Source organism: Vombatus ursinus, unplaced genomic scaffold, assembly GCF_900497805.2.
Source record: "Vombatus ursinus unplaced genomic scaffold, bare-nosed wombat genome assembly UNPS02001419.1, whole genome shotgun sequence".
NCBI lineage: Eukaryota > Metazoa > Chordata > Mammalia > Diprotodontia > Vombatidae > Vombatus > Vombatus ursinus.
The window spans coordinates 374789-396517 of record NW_020941197.1 but is presented as its reverse complement, the minus strand read 5'-3'; the positions used below and the strand labels follow the sequence as shown (position 1 = coordinate 396517).

The following is a 21729-nucleotide window of genomic DNA, read 5'->3' as shown; positions in this document are numbered from 1 at the left end:
TTTCTTGGGGCTCCCCCTTCCTGAGTGTGGAGAGTCCTGTGTTTGTGGCACAGAAATGCCAGTCCACTGCCCCTGGTGCCTGCAACAGTTGGGGCGGCGGCAGTGGCAGCAATAGCAGTGTGGTCTGCTTGTTTTTGTTGGTTAGGGGGCGGGGATGCGTTTTGGTCCTGAGAATGATAAGGTTGCCCAGGGAAGAAGAAGAGATGCGTAACTTAGGTACAAAAGTCTCTGACCCCTTAAAAAGATAATAGGGGTGGAGGTTCGGTAATATTTGACAACTTAGTCCCAACCTTTTCTCTTCTTCTCTGTCTTCCAGAAGTATTGCTGGGGGAGGCTTTGAAAGATGCTGCCTGCTCTGTATGTGTTCCATGTGGGAGGGTAATGGGGAGTTTGGAGTAGGAGGTGTAAACTGCATGGGGAGATTGTAAGTAGATCAGTCTCACCACCATAAGATTTCCAGTGGAGAGACTAGAGGGTAAGGAGATGCCTCAGTCTGGAAATGGTCAACATAAATTATAAACTTTCAAAGTGGTCTCTCTTGCCTCCAGTTCCCCCAATGATCCAAAACCTGTTGGAAGGAGGCAGAGGGAGTCAGTCTATTGTTTTGTGCACTTTGGGGGGGGGGGGCGATGGGCATAAGGAGTAGAGAGGGGATAGATAAATCAAGTTATGATGCAGAGGAGGGATTGTATCTGTTAATGTCACTAGAGTCAAAGGACTTAAGAGGCTGATCTAAGTGTAAGACACAGACATATATTATGTCTTCTGTCAAGGATAGGACTTTTTTGTGACAAGTAAGCTAATGGTGATAACTTTAGGGAACCTTTCAAGAAGAGGAGACATGTGGGTAATGACAGTATGGACAGTGAGCTAAAAGATGTGATGGATTAAAGGGGGAAAGGTGCAGATGATCCATCAGAATCCATAATTTACATTACTATTCCACATGTTCTCTATGGAAGAACTCAAGGGTATGGGGGGGGGGGAAATCAGTCAACGCAAAGAGGTTGGAATGTGCCATACAATATATGACTCTCTGATTAAGGTCCAGCTATAGCTGCATAGATTCCTGGTATTCCTTTCATTCAAAAAGGAATAGACCAATACTCAGTAGGTTTTTCTTTATCCCTTCCTCTGTAACTAATTCCCTAGGGGAACGTAGGTTTATTTTCCACTAATATATTACTTATCTCATTCTGTTTGTTGACATTATCAATCAGCAATCAGTAAGTAGCTAATGAAGGGAATCTAAATAAGTCTCACTGAAATGAGGAACACTTCCTTCTGTTAGGTCATAATATTTTTGAATGGCACATAAATTTGTTATGAACAGACAGATTCACTCACCACGGGCCTGCAATTACATTAATTTTGTGATATTGTTTTCATTGTATTTCCAAACTAATATGGTTTTATCAATAGTTTATTAAAAAATATTTTAACACAAAAACACTGCTCCAGATATCTCCCTAAAAAAACTTAGGCAAAAGATTTGTCATAGCTATCAAGGAACTATAATTGAGCAAGTTTTGTCAGGATGAAATGTTGCCTTACCTTTTGATAGATGGCTGATCTAATCTACTAAACGATATGTCCCTTTGTGTTTATTGATTGAGTGGTTTATCAGTCCTTTTTACTCATTAACCATCGCCACTATGTTCTTTTGTTTGACCATAGCTACATTTACTCTCAAGGTTAATGGGAAGTCAATAGGCACATCAAATACTTTTCTCAGTTCTTTTAACTGATTTGATGCTAAACTTTTTCTGTGCTGAAAAATCAAAGAATACTATTTGGATTTGCTTTCAGTTTGTTTGATATATGGATGTATGGATAAAGACCAGAAGAATGGGATAGTGGTTGAATCAGGAATTGTTTCAAAGAGTATAGAGTATTTTTTTAAAAAATATCTAGGTGCCTGGTTAAAATCAAAATGAGACAGTGGCAAGACGTAATTTTTATCTGAAAGCTGTCTGATAATTTATGTAAAAAGATTTCATTCACTTTATAAAATCTCGGATTATGTCAGGAGGGATCCCATTAGATTTTGAATAGTTTACTCTTTTTTTAAATCTCCACGTATAATACTCATTTTTAGTGGATATGGAGTAAGGGAGTTCCAAGGAAATGGACCTTCATAGAAGGATGGGAGATTGTAATTAGCAGCTTGTTTGCTTGCTTGTTTTTTGCCATTATAACAAAAATATATACTACATCATTACCAGGAATTATTAGGGTTGAAACAGTCATTCTTATTACTGTTACTCTTGTTATTTTGATAATACAATCATACAATTAATAATGGTGGGAACAATAATAACCATTCAGGAAGTGTCTAGGTGGAGTACACACTATACAAAATAGCAAGTGGTTCCTGCCTGTCTGAGTAAGATTGGATTCAAAATTGAACAAAGACTAGTATAAATCAATACACCATGGGGCTATATTTCCATTATGAAATAACTTGAATGTTAGTTACATAGACTGCACTTCTACTCATAAAGAGGAACTACTTGTTTCAGATTTAAAATGGCATCCAGGACTAACCTAAAACTGAGATGCCTCAAAGCAATAAGTGATGGAATATGCTATTTCCAAGTTGTATTCATGGTAGGATATCTTCTTTGCTTTTTGTGGAAAAAGCAGTTTTGCGTACACTATATATGCTGTCAGTGTTTGCTAATGAGTGAATGGATGAATGAAAAGAATATCAAAAATAAATATGAAAAAGAAAATGTAACTGAAAGGGAGGTCATAAAAATTATTTTGAAAATGCTTTTGATTCATAGAAAATCAAATGCCCACATCTTTGCAGTTTAATACCACTTAATCCTATTTTCTTTGGTGTAAAAATTGGTCTGGATATACATAGCCTTTTCTCTCAATGTTTCTACTTATAGCCAAAAGACAAAGAGCTACAATATAGTATAAAACTTGGGCTGTTTGGAGTGAGGGGGAAAAAATAACATTTATCCAAGTGAAAGAATAGAAAGTGGATCTTAGATGTGGATCTTAAGATTATTTGAATTTCAAATACAAAATTAAGTTGGTCTCTATTAAGTGCTTTTCTCTGAACAGAGCTTAAAATGATTTAAATAAATTAATCTCTCAAAAGATTTAAGATCTAGCATCATTTCATGATGGTAACATAGGAAGAAGGGTTTGAGAATAAATCTTTTGTCTGTCTTTTCTAAGCCTTATCTCTCACTTACTTCAATGAGACAGCTGTAAGCAAGTTGAAACAACTTGATGGGCTTAGCCATACTTTTTTTTTAATTGGAAGAATATTTGAGAAAACATTTCTGCTCTATTCCGTATAATTGATCTAAAAACAAGTAAGAGTGTAATAAATGCATATGGAGGACTGATTCTGTTTGATGTCAGTCAAAACCATGATAAAGAAATCTTCACTCTCTGGTGGCAAAGAATATATATCTTATTTTCTACGTGAAAATGATTGTATATATAGTGATTTTTAAAAATGCACAGATTGCCCAGCATCTCCAACATTTGTAGGCTGTCACTTATGCTTATCATAGAATGTTCAGATATGATGCAGTAACAAGTAACCAGGCAAGCTTGAAGTACATATTCGGGATTATATTTAACTTTAAAAAGACTCTACAGTAAGTTTTTAAGTCTTTAATCTTTTTATTTCTAAGATACTATTTTTCCTTTTTTTTTTACTTAGTACATCAGATTTCAAAAATATTTTCTTTCATATTAAATAGTGTGTTCTTTTTGTTTAAAAAATGCTAAAGTGTCTTATTCTGAAGAATTATCTCACAGAATGTCATATTCCTTCCCAAAAAAGTTCTCACAACCCTATGCATCATTCATTCACTGTACATCTTTTATGCCAACACTCTAATGATATATGTCATCTAAGCCTTTTATTTCTATAGATACTAAAATTTAAAGAAAAATAACTCCAATATGAGTTGCCGAGATCAGTCTTTAAAAGAACACTTACATGCTTGCCAGGGTCACTAAGTCACAGTAGTTGGTAAGACTATTTAAAGATCTCAGTTATTTTCCACCTATCATGTCAGCACTTATTACAAGGATTAAGGAACCTACCTACTCTAGTATCCTTCGTTCCTACTGCATTTTCCTCATAATAACTGTACTTCATTCAAAATTGGTTTTTTGGGTTTTTTTTTTTTCATGATCGTCAACTAGAGACATTATTTATTACTTTGTTTTGCTTTATTTCTCCCTCACCCCCAGCTCTTCTTACCCTAAAAGTAAAATAATAGTTCTTATAAAATGTTGTCTACAATACAAGTATTATGGAACCTTTGGCAACCTCTGTTGGCCTGTGGGAAAGTATCCAGTTTTTCAGTTAAATTTCCCAGAATGCTGTTACCTTCTTCCTTCTCTAAATAGAGAATTGCTTTCTCCCTTATCTTCTAAGTATGGTGGTACCAGAATCTTCTAAAACAACAAACCCACCATGAAAGTTGGATCTAGTTTAACAGAATGAAAAAGAATGGTGTTGAACTGACAGTGTTCTTTGAGAATCTCTTGCAGAATTACCAATTAGAATGGTATTATATGTATTGTAAACATGCTTTATGATCCACCCAGCATAAATCATTACCCACCTTGGCCAACTGGAAGACAAGTTGGTTGCCACGCAATAATAGTGTAACTAGTAGAGGAGACAGGTGGGTGAGTTTTGTTTTCTTCGCAGCATCACTGAAAAAGAGTTTGCATCCAAGGACCTTGTGATGCATTATCTGGTGACAAATGTTCTAACTCCTTCAGCAGTGATGTTCCCTTGAGCTGAGTTAATCAGGCAGACATATTAGTGGAGGCAAGAGACAGAATTCAGCCCCAGATTTCTAAGCCTGTAACTTTTACAGCCCCAAGCCAATTTCTACTTGCACTTTATTCACATTTCTGGAGTAATTCAAGGAGGCATTTAGAAGGGATGTGGGTTTTCTTTTTCATGAAGACTGTGAGTTACATCCAAATGTGCCGCACAATTCTATGCTGAACTGGCATCTGACTCTGGAGCACAATTCAGTTATGTGACTGACAACTAATATGCATAACCAATTTTTTTTGCATGTAGATTTCCCAATTTGGGAAAACATTTAATAGAACTGCTCAATAAAATGAAAATTTAAATGAGTGGATGAGGTAAACCCCTACTTCTTTATGTCTTGTATCATTTTATCATAATCTATATCAAATTAGGTCAAAAAATTTGGACATGGGAAGGGGGAAGGGAATAAGTATTCATATAGTGCTGGGTACTGTGCTAAAGTGCTTTGCGAATATTATCTCATTTGATCTTCACAACAACCCTGCAAGGTAGATGCTGTTATCCCTATTTTACAGTTGGGGAAATGAGGCAAATGGGAATTAAGTGACTTACCCAAGGTCACACAACTAGTAAATGTCTAAGGCTGGATCTGAACTCAGGCCTTCCTGACTCCAGGCCCAGTGAAGAAATGGAGCATCTGATGGATAATGGAACATTAAAATCTCCATTTTAGAATGTCAGGCATATTATTTGGTAGTTGTTTTAAAAAAAATAAGAAAAAGGCAAACAAGTAGAATGATTCAAAGAGGAGACTGCTGCATTTTGTGTCACAGGAGAAAAAATATCATATTAGGATACTTGCCTTTTTATTCATGTCCTTTTAGGATGTGCTATCTAGCCCATATTTATGCTAGATTAAATGGACATATTTATAATAGACTAAATAAGTGTTTGGGACTATATATTACTATGGGATGGGTTGTGGCAGACCTTTAAAATAAATCGGCAACTTCTTGGTATCATCCCACTAAAACTTAGCATTACTTGTGCATTCTGACAACCACGGAATTTCCTTAGATTTGTCATCCCTTAATGACAGCCAACATTGATTTATTTAATGATTAGAAGGAGAGGTGCCAACTGCCCTTTGGAATGAAAGGAAAAAAGTAGGAAAACATCATCTGTGCTCATTTATTATGAGACATACTCCATGATCTACCACATATATATAAACTTTAGGGTTCCTACTTTGTACAGTCAGAGCCTGTGATATATAAAAAACTAAAATTTTCCTCCTCTAAGAAAAATCTTTCCAGGGATATGGTACAGTCTGGTTTTAAAGACTTTAAAGTTTAAACTACAGAGTCAAAGCAAATTAAGCAATCACACAAATATCATCATGCCAGTAATCATAGATTATTTTGTTTCTAAATAACTGCACAGCATAGAAAAGTTCCAATTTCAACAAACTATCACCTTTCACTTTACCTTCAACTCTGTTGAAGATTATCCCAAAATTGGCCCTAGCTTTCATTGGTCAGCCTGGACAAAGTACTCAGTATTCTCATCACACTAGCAGATATGCATGGTGCTCTTGGCTTATAACCATCCATTATTCTCTTTTCCCTGCCCTCCTCCACCCTCAATTTGAGTTATATGTATCTAGCCACTCTTTCTTCTGATCAAGGTAAAATAAGGTGAATTTTGCTAATGACTTTTAATCATATAGATTTCCCTTCTGCCATAGAAATATATCATGGTCATTTCCACCTCCAGACATTTGCTTCTGTGATCCAGCTCATTTGGAATGTCTTCTTCTCTCCATACCACTTATGCAGATCCTACATCCATTCCTAGGCTCTATTTGAATCTTACCTACTTCATCAATTCTTCCCTGACTTCCTCTCCTACAATACTTACAATTGATATATGGCATGATAGCAAACATGATAAGCAAAAAATACTTATAATTTATTTGTGACATGATAGCAAATATCATACTTAATCACATAGTTTTGAATTGTATGCTATTTGTTTCCTACATGTTAGGTATGATTCACCAACTAAATTAAATCTCCTTGAGATTTGGGATGATGCCATATATCCATGTCCCCTGCAGGGTTTAGCCTAGCAGAGTGTCATACATATGGTAAACATTTAACAAATACTTGTTGATTAGTTGATTGCTGCTGAAAAATGTTCTTTACTGCTAACTCTATACTAGTCAAAGCTCTGTCTGATAGCACAGACTGCCACAAAAACTATCCAGAATCCAATCTGGATCTATCATTAAATGATTATTGTAGATTTGCTGTTATTTTGCACCCTGGAAGAAATAACCTATTTTAAGTAAGCCCATTACTCCCAAATACAGATAATTCTTAATTGTATTAATTGGATAACTTCTTTGGTAAGTCTTGATTTCAGATTTATCAGCACTATGCAATTTATTTTAAAGGTTTGTGGACATCTCAACTTTTATTTACATATAAGGAAGTTCTTGAAGAAAAGCATTGTGCAGTGGATAGAGGCCAAACTTTGGAGTCAAGAAGACCCAGGTTCCAAGTCCTGATTCTATCACCAGCTAGTTGTATGACTATGAGAAGTCATTTACCTTCTCAGGACCTCCAGGAAACTCTCTAAGATCCTAAGTTACTGGTGATCTATGTGGATAGTTTGCTTACTAAAGAATTACGCTCATATCAATGAAATCATAGGTCCAGACTAAAAAAATAATGAAATCTTCAGGAGACTTCTAATAATTTCCTCTGCCAGAGAGAGTCTGAGATAATCAGTGAAGGAAAAAAGGGAAAACGAACGGCTTCCCAGCTCCTATTAAGTAAGGTCTTTGCTTCAAAAGAACTAGAATGTGGCACACCAAAAAGGCAACATAAAATATCTTAAAACAAAATGCAGGTGATTTAGAGGTTATCTGCTTCTTAGATTACCTAAATTTACCTCAATTAATGCCAATTTTGTATGTTGTTCTCAGACTGGTCCTTTTTAGTATTGGATTGGTTACTAAGTGAACAATGATATTATTTGAACTTCAAAAATGATACTTCAAAATAGGAAGTAATCTCACCAGTAAGCTTAGGCCATATTATTCTTTCTATTTTTTCATTAAAGCAATTTTCATAATAAACATATTAGTCCTTTCTTTTATTAATTGCCATCACTTTGCCATATTGCCAATATGGTAATAGCACCTAACTCATCCTTGCTCTAAGGTTGCTACCACCGCCAGAATTTGAATCAGAAAAACTGATTATTGTGTATGTGGCAAAATATTTAGCTGTTCATTTAAAATTTTTTAATTCCTTCACTGGAAAGAAACATTATTCAGTACTTCTCTTGTATACAAAAGTAGTGGAAATGTAACTTTAAAATAGTAGAAAAGATCTAAGGATAAAAAGACAATCTTAATTCTATTCTATGCAATATATTTACACATGTATTTACTTAACAGGCTATATTGACTGATGTTTGTCAGTTTCTTTTCCATGTGACACTATACAGACTACTACAAAATCATAGAGCTGGATGGGATATTAGAAATCACCCAGTTCAACACCCTCACTTGACAGATAAGAAAAATATGTGTCAAGAAAATTAAATGAGTTCTCTAAAGACAAAGAGGTATTAAGTGACAGATTCAGGACTCAAATCCAAGTTTTTAATTCAGTAAGTATCTAGTCAGTGTCTGTTCTTTGGCTAGATACTAGAGATATGAAGACAAATAAGTCCTTTTTTAAGGAACTTGGACTCCAAGATAGATAAAGCACGTACATAAAAACTATAATACAAAGAAAAATAGGATAAATGTAACAGAAAGGTCCAAACAACATGGTACTCAGCGAAATTTGAGGAAAGCAAAGTCATGTTCAGCTGAGGAGATCAGGGAAGGCTTCATAAAGGAAACGATACCTAAATTGGGCCCTTAAAGGAAGGCAGGAATTTAGACCAATGAGGATATTGGAGGGCAAAGTCTAAATGGTCCCTAATGCATAATAATAATTTCCTGGAGAATTTTAGTTTTTAAATCCTCCCAATTCTTAGTGTTGTAATTTGGGGGGAAGAGGAGGAGAAGTATCTTCAGTGCCTATCACAATGTCTGTCATATAGTAGCACTTCATCAATATTGGACTTTGTTTTTGTTTTCCAGTACACCATTCTGGCAAATAACCAATTTGAACAGATTTATTTGATGGTCCCTTCTCATTTATTTGGAAAATGCCAATTATTTTCTCTTTGAAACCACTCTTTTAGTCATTATAACCCATTGAGTAAATATATGTATAGGCATTGTTAGATCCAACAAGCCATAATGCTCAACTTATATCCTCAATTAACAGATTAACTCTTTGCTAGTATTTAATGACTACATCTGAGCTATTAGAGTCTATTGGTTTCATCCCACTGCTGAGCATGCAACTCCATCCTCACATTGAAAGTTCTTTATGCCATGATGGTGAGTGAGTAGCATACCTTCTCACCATGGTGGTTTTAATGGGTTAGGATCTAATCTCCATGCTTGATGGAGCTTTGCAACAGAAACTGTCTACTTTCAGTACAAAGAAGCACCTTTTGAATTAAAAGTCCTCAGTTGCCCTGTTCTAGTATGTCCAAGTTCTATTTGGTTTTCTCTCATGTCAAACTGAAAAAAGGAATTCTCCTGCAAATTACATGAAAGAGCTGTATCAAATTCCTCTCTCACTTAATTTATATTAGAACAGTGTTGCCTTTTGGGAAATCTTTCCAATATAAGTAGAACTGCAAGTACTTCAAAGAGAAGAGAGTAGTAAAGATTGTCAGAGATCAGGAGAACTGGGTAAAGTGATAATTGTAAAGTCCTTTGAAACCTGGAAGTGTTATACTAATATTGCTGACTCTGGCAATTCTCAGTTGTGTCACTGAGCATTCTTTCTTATTTCTCAGCATTTGTTCCTATTCTAGGGATCATAAACCACAGATAATTAGTCCTAAGATCCCCCCACTCAAAAAAAAAAGTTCTCCTACTTACCCAAAGGGGAAGCTAGGGAATCTAGTGGATAGAGCACTGAGCTTGGAATCAAGAAATCTCATTTTCATAAGTTTGAATCCATCCTCAGATACTTAATAGCTGAGTGATCCTGGGCAAGCCACCAACCCTGTCTGCCTCAGTTTCCTCATCTGTAAAATGAACTGGAGAAGGAAATGCAAACCACTTCAGTATCTTTGCAAAGAAAACCCCAAAGGGGGTCACAAAGAGTCGGACACAACTAAAATTACTGAACACATACAACCTACCCCATTGTCTATATTTAAACTTTTACAAGTAATAACAGGTGAAAATTTACTGTAGTTTAGGTTATACATAGGTAGACAAGCTCTATGCTTTGATTTTTTTCTTTGCATTGGAACAATGCCTGGCATGATTTTATTGCCATTATGCTATAATGCACACTTGAGTAACCAGAAATCAAAAAATACAGTTTCACTTTAGGAAAATTGACAAACAAGTAGAAGATCCTACCCAGCACCAGGTGATGAGGGACTGAACTGTGCTAGTGATCATTTAATTATAGTAGCAGAGAAGGGATTGAACACAAGAGAGATTCTAAAGTAGGGATTCTTTACCATTTTTGTATCATGGACTCCTTCAGTACTCTAATAAATCCTATATATCTGTTCTTGAAATAATGTTTTTAAATGCATAAAATAAAATGCATAGGATTACAAAGAAAACGATATTGAAATGTAACTTAAAAAAAATTCACGGACCCTTGGTTAATCATCTTTGTTCTAGAGAGGAAATTGAGAAGATCTAGCAACTAACTGGCTATGAAAAATGAGGGAAACTAAATAGTCAAGGATAACTCTGAGATTGTAAATCTAAATGACTTGAAGAATAGTGACAATCTCAACAGAAATAAGGAAGTTGTGGAATTAAGAGCTTTAAGGGACCAGATAATGAGTGATGTTTCAGACATGTTTAGTTTGAGTGGTCTATAAGAAATTATGATGAAGATGTCCAGCAGATGTGAAACTAGAGCTCAGGAGTGATATGGGAGCCAGGTATTTAAATTTGTGAGTTATCTGGTTTTCTGCACACAGATATTAATTGATCCCCTGAGAATTCATGAGATCACCAAGAGTGGGAATAGGAGGGGAAGGGGAAGGGAGGATTTGCAAGGGAAGAGGGGAGGAGAGGTGAGGTGAAAAGAAGAAAAGGAGGAGAGAGGAGAGCTCACAGAGTACCTAGGAAACAGTCCTGTATCACACCCATTTATGAGGGTAGGACATGGATAATGACATAGCCAAGGATACAGAGGAGCGGCCAGATTGACAGAAGAACCAGGAAAGAGAAGTGTCATGAAAACTCAGGAAGTCAAGTCAACAAGCCTTTATTAAATGCCTACTATGTTCCAGGAATTGTGCTAAGTGCTAGAGGACAACATATCCAGAAGGGAGCTGGGCAACAATTTCAAATGCTGCACAAAAGTTAAAAAAAAATGAGGACCAAGAAAAGTGCATTCGATTTAGAAATTAAGAGATTGATGGTAACCTCTCAGAAAGCAATTTCAGTCAAGCAATGGGGTACAAAAAATAATGACATGGAAATACACCTACCATCTCGGCACTGGAAACTAATGATGAAGGGATAGTTAGCAAAATGATGGCAGGCACATATTAGTATAGGGCTAAGTAAAGAATGGGACAGGATTCAATATAGGCAGAGAGAAAGAGAATCAGGAAAGAATGCTCAAGTTGGGAGAAGGAAATTTTACACAATTCCCCTCCCATGGGTTTTCTTCCCCCGTTAGAAGGTAAGCTTCCTGAGGGCAGGAACAGTTTTTCTTTCTGCTTATATTTGTATTACCAGCAATTGGCACAGTGCTTGGTACAAAATAAGTGCTTAATAAATATTAATTGGCTTGTCATGGAATAAGTAGTTTATGTTATCAAATCATTGCTTTGTGCTCTCCCACTAGTCATTGTCATTGACATAATATTATTTTTAAAAATGATTTACAGTGATTATCTTCAAATTGTTTCTCAGGTAATCACATATGTGCCCTGAATTTCTGCTTACTGATGACTCAATATCTTTATTTCATTTTTATTATGCTATGTATAGCTTTGCCTTAAACAGCCTTATAAGATTGTGAAATACTATGTTTGCTATACCTCCTCACCCCCATCTCTGTTTAATGAGTAAGAAAATGCCGTGCCTAGGAATTTTGGGGGATATTGAAAGCTGTAAAGACTTGTGCTATAATTTAAAGATTTTGGCGAACATCTACTCATTTTGGACTGGCAGCTCCCTGCAGTTGCTTGAATACTCACTCTTCTAAAGCTACACTTTGAAGTATTGTCAAGACAAATCCCCAAGCGCTTATTAAGCATCAACTATGCCTGGCATTGTGCTAAGCACTGGGTATACAAAGAAAGGCAAAAAAGGTCTCTGACCTCAAGGAATCCACAATTTAATGGTGTCTAGTAGAAAGGGTATGCAGCTTAGAATCAGGACAACTGGGTTTGAATCTTGCTAACTGTCAAACAATGAGTAAGTCATTCAGCCTTTCTAAGTCTTAATTTATCTATCAGTAAAATGGAAATATAATACATTGCCTATCTTACAGGGTAGTTGTGGAGAAAATGGGCTTTGTAAGCTTTAAAGTGTTATATATAAATGTGAGCTGTTAATAGTATTAGCCAGTAGCAGTGGCAACCACTGTTTCTTTCCATGCTGTTTCTCCTAGAACTACTGCTGGATGAAATTGATTATTTCCTTGTACACATTAATCCAACATCCATATAAACCAATATATTCTCACTACTTGTTCGTTTTAAATGAAACACCTTTGGAAGCTAAAGTAGATATTTTCCCCTATTATCAGATCAAAATGATATAAAGTTAGATAATCAGTGTCTACATTGCAGTTGCCATTTTTTTTAAACTTGAAAACCCTAGTTTGCAAGTTACTTTTTCCTCTTCTACTTTATTTGTTTCAATGTATAGAATAGCCTGGAGATATTTCAGGGACTCTCTGAGTTGTTATAAAGCAATGCTAAGATAAGCCCTTGGTGTTTCCCTGTTGCTGGAACTTGTATCATTTCCTTGCCTCCTGAAACTAAAAAAAAAAAAAAAATGCTCAAATCACAAATAGTAAGAGTGTATTTTTTTTGTGGAAGAGATCATTGGAATTCATATTGTTTTAAGCTAAGGATGAAAAGTTTTCTATATGACTCACCATCCATTAAGTAAATAAAGATATAATTCAGTAGATCTCTGACCAGCTATTGTTTTGTTTGTTTGTTACATTCATTTGGTCAGAATAAAAGAAAATATTCTGCCATTTCAGGAGGACATAAATAAGAATTTCCAACATTTTTGGGTTGCTTAGTATTTAGAAGACTTAGCAAAAGAGGCTTATGGATTCTCATCACTGAATAATATCAGGTAAAGGCAAGCTATATCCTATTTGAGACCGATTTAGGTGAAGGTATGGATGAAGTAGCTCCTCAAAGTCCCTGCCAGCCTACTGATTATATAATTTGCCCATGAAAAAAAGGCAAAGAAGTAAGTTTAAAACTGCTTCAAGCTTATGGGAAGATAATACAAAAAATAGTGAATAGATTTTGTCCATTTTCTCTGACAGGAAAAAAAATCTGTTTCAAGTAAAGGTGCTTGATCTGAAAGAGAAAGGATTTTCATTTACCATAAAGAAAAATTTTCTGTAAAGGTTGTAGAAATAAAATGGACCAATTTTCCAAGGAAGATAAATAAATAAGCATCACTTCAGATGAAATTAACTCCTGCTGATGGTAGAGCCATTACTAAGATAATTTTTTAGAATGACCAATGATTAAACATTCCTGATGAGGCAGATCTCATAGCTAGACTATGTTGTTTAGCTAAATATATGTCAGTATACTTTCTTTGAGTCTGGGTACCTGCCAGATATCTTATTGAAGCAAAAATAATTAAACAAATCAAGGAAAAATATTAGGGAGAAATCAGTTATCTAGTACCTACAATACTTTATGATTACAGAGAGAGAGAGAGAGAGAGAGAGAGAGAGAGAGAGAGCTTTAATGTAATCTCAAATTTTGAAATATTTGTAGTATAAAAAAACCTCCGGAAGTCTAGGATTGAGGATGTGGGTGACATTCTTTGGTTTTGTTATTACTGCTTCCATATTATCTTGAATACCCATCTGGTCTCCTGACCACAGGGCAGTGGATCATCCTCCTACTGCCACTAGACTTAAGATGTAATTCACTCCTGCACGAACTTTTCCTTGAAATTAATCTAGAATCCACAGCAGATGCAGAATGGAAATGCTTGTCACTCCTTCATGTCAGGGCAAAGGAGCCAGAAGTGCTAGGCCTCTGTTGCCAGCTCCGGCTGCTGATAAGCCCTCAAATTCAATTTAAAGTTTACTGAAACATCCTCAGTCATGCACAGGAGAAATGACTGATGGACTATCTCTTACATTGTGTCCTACCAAAGCTAGTTAGATTGTCCCTTCTCACTACCTCAAGGTTCCATTTCATTAAAGATAGAGCTGTGATTTCCCAATGGAGGGTTGCCATTTATGGGAACTCCTTTTTTGAGGTAGATGGGCTATGTTCAAAGCACTGTATAAATCTTTTCAATTTAGCATAGAATGCATTTGGGTATTTAAATTTCCTGTGATTCCTTGAATTTTAGGAATTTTTTGCTTACTGCAGTGTACAAAAAGTGCTGACATCTTCTAGTTACAAAGTCCGTCTTGTATCACATATAATTGTACGGAAGTACTTCATAAACATTGAAAATAATTTTAAAATCATTAAGATATTAGCTCCTTTACATCAGGAACTGTTTCATTTTTGTCGTTGTATCCCCAGTGCTTGAAACATCATAAATGTTTAATAAATATTGGTTGTTTGATTTATTGATTAGGTTCAGGCTATCTGTTCTCAGTCATGGTCCCATATTTCAATTTTCTGCTGTTTTATTTGCTATATTGTAACAACATATTCTAGTAGATTTGTTACAAATTGACTATGTAACACCTTAGCCTTCTTATTTTATATTATTTTATAATAAAATATGTTATCTATAGGTTGGTTATTGGTTCTGATAAAGGTGCTTCAAATTGGAATGAGAAAGGCGAACAAACAAGACCCAAGAGTTAAAAGTCTCTCTCTCCCTTTTTCCCTTTAGTTCCATGTTCTTTCTAGGCCTCATAAATAAATATCTGTCTGTTGTATGTCTTCTATGTATGAACTAAAAAGTATTGGCAACTTTTTTTAAATTGCTGCAGCCTTTTCACTTTGGCAAATATATTGCCACATGTATATTTGAAAAATTACCTTTGCTGATATATTCTGATGTTCTCATCTGTCAATTGTTCTGTGTCCTTGAGAGCTAATCTTTTATTTAGTCAACTTTCATTTTATGACTATAAGTTACAAGAAATTCCAGAGATTGAAGTTCATATCTGAGAAGTCAAGAAGAACATTACTTGAAGTTGGTTTGGAATGCATATTACTGATGACAACAGTGCTAGACAAGATTGTGTTGAGTTTCTCAAAACATTCTATCCAGGCTCCTAAAGAAAGAGCTGGATTTTGTCATACTGCTAGTGGGATGCCTCAAATCCAATGTCTTCTTCAGCTAAGTGATCTGGAATATTGGTTCTCAGTTGTGCAATAGGAAGCTCCATGCAGCAACATTCTCAGTATCAAGATAGTCCTATTTAGAAACACCAACAAAGAGGGATGAAAATAGAAAAATCCTCAGTTACTAAGTTCTTGGAATTTGGCCCTATCTAGTTCACCTAAAATGAAAAACCAGACATCACATCTTGTGGACTTAATCTTTAACAACAAAAGGAAGCACTACTTTCACACAAAGAACAGAATGGACTGCAACCACCATATCACAGAACAGCATTGCCATGTGACAGTAACCAAACTGGCTGCCTGGAAATAACAGTGGCACTAGAAGTGATGTAAGCTGTTCTGCTAGGAAATCACAATTGTTCCACAGAGGACTCTTATGAAGAACAGCTTAAAGGAAAGGGTGTCGATTACAATTTCTTACTGCGAGATAGTCCCTCTTTAGAGGGATGGTACTTAACAGCCATATTTGTAAGCAGAATAATTGGATTAAAATCTCATGAATTTCCAAGAGGCACTAATGAATATTCGGAGGACCCTACAAGTATAACAAATGACATAGGCTAGAAGATAGGGAAGAACAGAGAGAGAAGGCGGCTATAGAATCTTGACAAATAAATTGGAAGTAACAATAACTGACATACTTATAACAGTCATTGTGAGGAACTTTTTGATGTATTTACTGAATCAAGAGAATCAGAACAATTTATAATGGATATAAAGCCATCCTTGGAGTCAGAAAGATCTGGGTTCCAGGCCTGCTTCTGATACATGCCGTAATCAATGTGTGACCATGCACAAATCAGTTAACTTCTCAATGCTCCAGGCAACTGTCTAAGCCATAGTAACAGATAAAAAGCTGATCTGCTTTGGGAGATGGAATATCCTTACTGAGCATTCCTATGTCAATGAAACCATAGATTATAAAAAGAAAAGCTCAATGCATATAGTATATTAGAATTTGGACTTCAGAGATCATCTAGTCAGACTCCTTCATTTTGCTTATGAGGAAACCAAAGTAGAGGCAAAATGACTTTGCCAAAACATACAGTATCTATATAGAGCAAAAAATACCATCAGGGCATCACTGCTGAGGATACCTCACCATAAACTGGGAAGGAATTTTGTGGAACCGGCACTTCCCATTTTAACAAGTATTTACACACTGGCTACCTTCAAGGATGAAACCCTCAAAGATATGAAGAGGTGGACTTCATTTCAATTTTGGAACTCTTCCAACATTTGTAGCCAAAGGAGAGAATGTAGGACCTAGAGCTGATAGTATACTTGTTGAGGTTTTCAAGAAAAAAAGAGGTAAAGGTGTGATTAGGAGCACCACATAAGCTTTTTTCTTTCAATATATGGAGTGCCAAATAAATATCATCCAGCATCAAAGAGGGCAATGTCATTAGTAAAGCAAGTTGAAAGGTGAGAGAGATGACTGAAGCAATGATCACACTATCTCTCTGGTCTTTCCATTACAGACAAGATAGGTAGTCCTTCATAGTAGGTTGTTATGCATCATTGTCATGTGTACATCTCAAACCTAGAATTACAGGGCAAGGTCACATTGTGGATTATCAGGCATGAACCATGGAACACAACGTACTTACAAATCAACAAACACTTCTAGAGGGTTTACATTTACAAAATTTGGTACCATCAATGCCACCTGGAATCCATCAGCCAATGTGAATGTTTAGAGAAGTTCATGAGATCTTAATATTCCTCCCTGATGTTATATGACTGGTTTTGCCGCAGTTAATGATCCCAGGTCTGTTCCATTCACTCTCAACAGTAGAGCAGAATTCAGTGTTAAGTAATAAGGCTGACTTTTACCCTCTAATAGTCATGTTTGAAAACACAGCAAGGAATCTGGAAGTTAGTGATAGACTATATTGGGGCCTCCAGGATATTCTTCTAATTCAAAAGGCCTTAAGCATTATTAAAAGTCATTGAAGCAATGAACCAGGAGGTTCTCCATTTGTACAACCACATTCTGGAAATGTACTTTAAAAAAAAGAAAGAAATATCAAAGATTGACAAAGTTAACAAGGCTCTATGATCTAACTAGAAACCTATGAGTGACTGAGGTAATATTAAGACCTACACCAGGCATATTCAGCCAATCTATTTCATTAATGGCTCAGTATAGAATTTGTCACTACATTTTGTTACCTGCGTAGCTCCCTGGTATCATGGAATGAGTGCCAAAGAGTTTGAATATGTGTTCTCAGCCAAATTAGGAAAAAAATAAGTGTTTCAGAATACTGCTTCAAGAGACTACAAACAAAGGTAAAGGACCATGAGCGCTGGCAGTGTCCAACCTGTCTTGTGACCAAGAAACTTGGAGCTGAAGTACCTAGGACAGCTGCATTCACTCCTTCACTCCTCTCTATTTCCCTGCTACTTTTGAATCCTGGATAATCTCTTCTTCCCTACAGCCCCATCCTCCAATTGATGAGTGTCTCCCAGAACCTCCATTTTTATTAAATGCCCAGGCCAACCATGCTCACTCCTTTCATCCTCACCTGACTCCAATGCTGATTTGACTTCCCCACCAGATCCTAATACCTTTCTCACTCTGAAAGATGCCCCTTTCCTGAGGCTTTCTCACTCTAGAAGATTCCTCCACCCTGCAGCTTCCTCTTCCAATTGATGAGTTCCTCCCATCATCTCCATTGTGAAGAAGTACTTGAGACAGCCATACTCACTCCTTCACTTCTCTCCCAGATCCACTCCTAACTCTCTGGACTTCTCCCCCACTTTTCAGCTCCATTTCATGTGTTGTCTTCCTCCATTAGAATGTAAGCTCCTTGAGGGCAGATACTGTCTTTATTTTTGCTTTTATTTGCATTTCCAGCATTTAGCACAATGCCTGACACATGTACAGTATTTAATAAATACTTTGACCTACCATTTGACCTAACCTGCCACATATATATGTGTGTGTGTATATATATATATATATATATACATATATATATATATGTTCTTGAGACTTTGTAAATATTAAAGGAAGTTATCTACCAGTATGGTAGACTCTGATACAGCTGTGCTAGGTGGGATATTTCCAGAAGCCAGATTCATATGTAGCAGCAATCTGTCAGCTTAAATGGAACAGTTATACTGAGGACAGGCAGATAAGATGTCATAAAGGTGCAATAGGTCCATTTCCCCATCAATTGTAGAGAGTAAAGCATGTTTGTGTAATGGACTGAATCTTACAGAATGATATAGCAGTAGAAAGTGAGGGAATAGCAGCAGACAGAACAACTTGGCATGAAACATGAGATGGTTATTTTAGATCTCTTTTTCTTGCAACCTTTAAGATGAAGAGACAGCTCTACAAATAATGTATCAGACTCTACCAACAATAGTGAACAAATGAAAGGACAGTTTTCACAAGTATCCATTGTGGAAGGGAAAGTTCTCATCAGTCTCTCACCTAGAAGAGATAACATTAGCAGTAGCAGAATTCTGAAATACAAATGATAAAGTCAGTCCACCTTATTATCAATAGCACACAACTGCTGTCATTGTCTGTGTTTAAGGGCTAGATCTTGTTTCCTAATTTGTATCTTTACTTTTCCAATTACACTATAGTACATCCAGATGTATTCCTCTATCCAATGAAAACAGTCATTTATTTGTACATTGTCAAATGACTGGGCAAAATCTATCATCACATGTTATATAGAGGATATTCACAGTATCCCTGGGTTTACATGTAAAATCATTCCACAACACCAGCTGAAATAAGGAACAAAAGTAAGGCTTTCAACTACTATTTTTTTTTGGTTGGGGGAAAATTGGAGACCCGAACTCTTTGTTATCTCTCCTCCTCTGCCCAACTCTGATTAAGCTCTGTAAATGTCCAGTTCCAAAAATATATCATTACTCTCTTAAAGCATGTGTTTTGATGGGGTAAGAAACATACATCTTGTGCTATTTGTAACCATGAAGAAATGTGACTTCATTCATTTATCAGTCTTATACATTGTTTTGAGTTATTCATAATGGAAGCGGTCCTGCTTATTGAATCACATTTCTATTATTAGGCATTTCATATGTTTCAAACTTTGATTGTGTAGGAGGTTGCAGTGTTTGCTGCAGAATCCTGCTTTCATTATTGGATTAATTTAGTGTTTTCAGTGCTTTCTGCTAAGACAGTTTACCTCTGTACTACTCAATTGCAACCTCCTGTTCTTTTGCATTGTTTTGCTAGGAAATCTCTTTTCTTCACAATGGATAACTATTAATTACATTTTTTCTTGCTACTTCTAACCAATCTGTTTTAAAAGTCATGCCTTATTTTAAGATATATATGTGTATGTATTTATATATCTCTATGTGTGTGTGTGTGTGTGTGTGTGTGTGTGTGTGTGTGTGTGTGTGTGTGTATCCACCTTTCCAAAATTTCAATTAGAATGTTGGTGTTCACTGTATGAAGGTATTACGGCTAGGATTCTTAAAATAATCAGATCCCCTTGCCTATTTTAAATATTCAATTTAAAAGCAGATTTTGCAGATAACTTTTAGTAAACATTTATTTCTATGAAATAATGGGTATTTTGTAGCATGGGCTGTTTTCTTGAAGGAGTAAATGCTATTATATTTCCAGAGATTGAGTCACATGAATGCTCAAAATGATACTGAGACTCACATTTAATATTAATGAATTCTATAAGGTTTTCAGGCTGAGGGGCTGTATTTGGGATTAAAGAGGACTGGTTATTACAAATTATTTAATTCTTATCATAAATATATCTGAATTGACATAAGTAATTAGAATCAGTTACCCCCTAAACTTGATCCATAAAGAATACAACCCCTAGAGCTTTTAGTGTAACATAAGTCAAGCAAAATAATTAATGGGAATCTTAGGCTTCATTAAGAGGGGCAGGCATAAATAAGGTGCAGGAATGAGGAAATAATTGTCTTCCTATTCTCTAGCCAGTTAAGACCACATCCAAACTGTTGTGTTAGTTCTGGATGCTACATTTTAGGAAGGACATTGATAAACTAGATTGCGTCCAGAGACAACAAGGATGATGAAAGACTTCAAAGTCATGCCACAGGAGGAGCAGTTGAAGGAAGAGAGAGTGTTTAGCCTGGAGAACAAAATATTTAGGGAATACTTAACTGTCCTCCAATATTTGCTGTGTTTCAGATACACAAGCGGTTGTTAGACTTGTCTTCTTAGCTCCAGAGGATAGAACGAGGAACAGTGGGTAGGATTCTGATACATGCTTGCTGAATGAATGAATGAATGAATTAAGGTTGAAATTGCAAAGATTCCATTGCTATGAAGGTTGAAATGCAAAGATGAAAATTTATCTTTGATATCAAGAAAAGATTTCTAACAATTAGAACTCTCCCAGTGGGTTGCTTCAGGAGGTAGTGGGCCTCTAAGGTTGCTTCCCACTCTGAAATTCTGTGATTCTGTAATATATGCAAAACAATACTGCATTTATATTGGAATATTTCTCTTTCAAAAGGGATGGGTAAATTAAATTTAGAGGAGACTAGTGAAAAATAGTAGCAAGTAATGCTTCATGTTCAACAAGTTTCCTTTTGGTCTAAAGGTTCTGGGAAATTTATTACTGGATCCTGGAAATTAGTATCTTTAAATTTTATAGTCTTTTAGGCTAAAGTCCTCTAAATAGATTTTGAGGTGGGGTGGGAGGAAGAGTGCAACTTTGGGGAATTTCTTGTGAATTGAGAAAGAAATAGTCATTGACCAAACATCTTTGACTCTTGCCTCCCTTTTAACTCTAGGCTACTAGGTGGCACAGTGGAGAGAAAGCTGGGGCTAGGGTCAGGAAGACCTTAGTTGAAGTTCACCCTCAGAGACATATTAGCTGTGTGACCTTGGAAAAATCATTTAACTTTGGTCATCATTGAGTTTTTTAGCTATAAAATGAGAATAATAACAACACCTACCATGCAGGGTTCCGAAGATCAAATGAGATAATTTTTTTAAAGCCCTTAGCGCAGTGTCTAACCCAGAATAGGTGCTATATAAAGTCCTTTCTCCTTCTTTCTCATATTCAATTGATAACCAAATCCTATTAGTTCCACGTCTACAACAACTCTTGCACCCTTCATTTCCTCCCTATTCCCACCTCCATAGTCCCTGTATATGGCCTTATTCAACCCCAGCCTGGTCTATTGCAATAATCTGATGACAGATCTTTCCTCTTCTACATATTCTCTGCTCCAATCTGTCCTTCATACTACCTCCACAATATAGATAGATAGATAGATAGATAGATAGATAGATAGATAGATAGATA

The 21729-nt window shown here is 36.0% G+C and overlaps 1 protein-coding gene across 1 annotated transcript in view; it reads left to right on the top strand.

Moving 5' to 3' along the window:
• PTCHD1 (patched domain containing 1) overlaps positions 1–21729 on the top strand; it is a 54587-nt gene that overhangs the window by 434 nt on the left and 32424 nt on the right. The gene's annotated exons all lie outside the window — the stretch shown is intronic.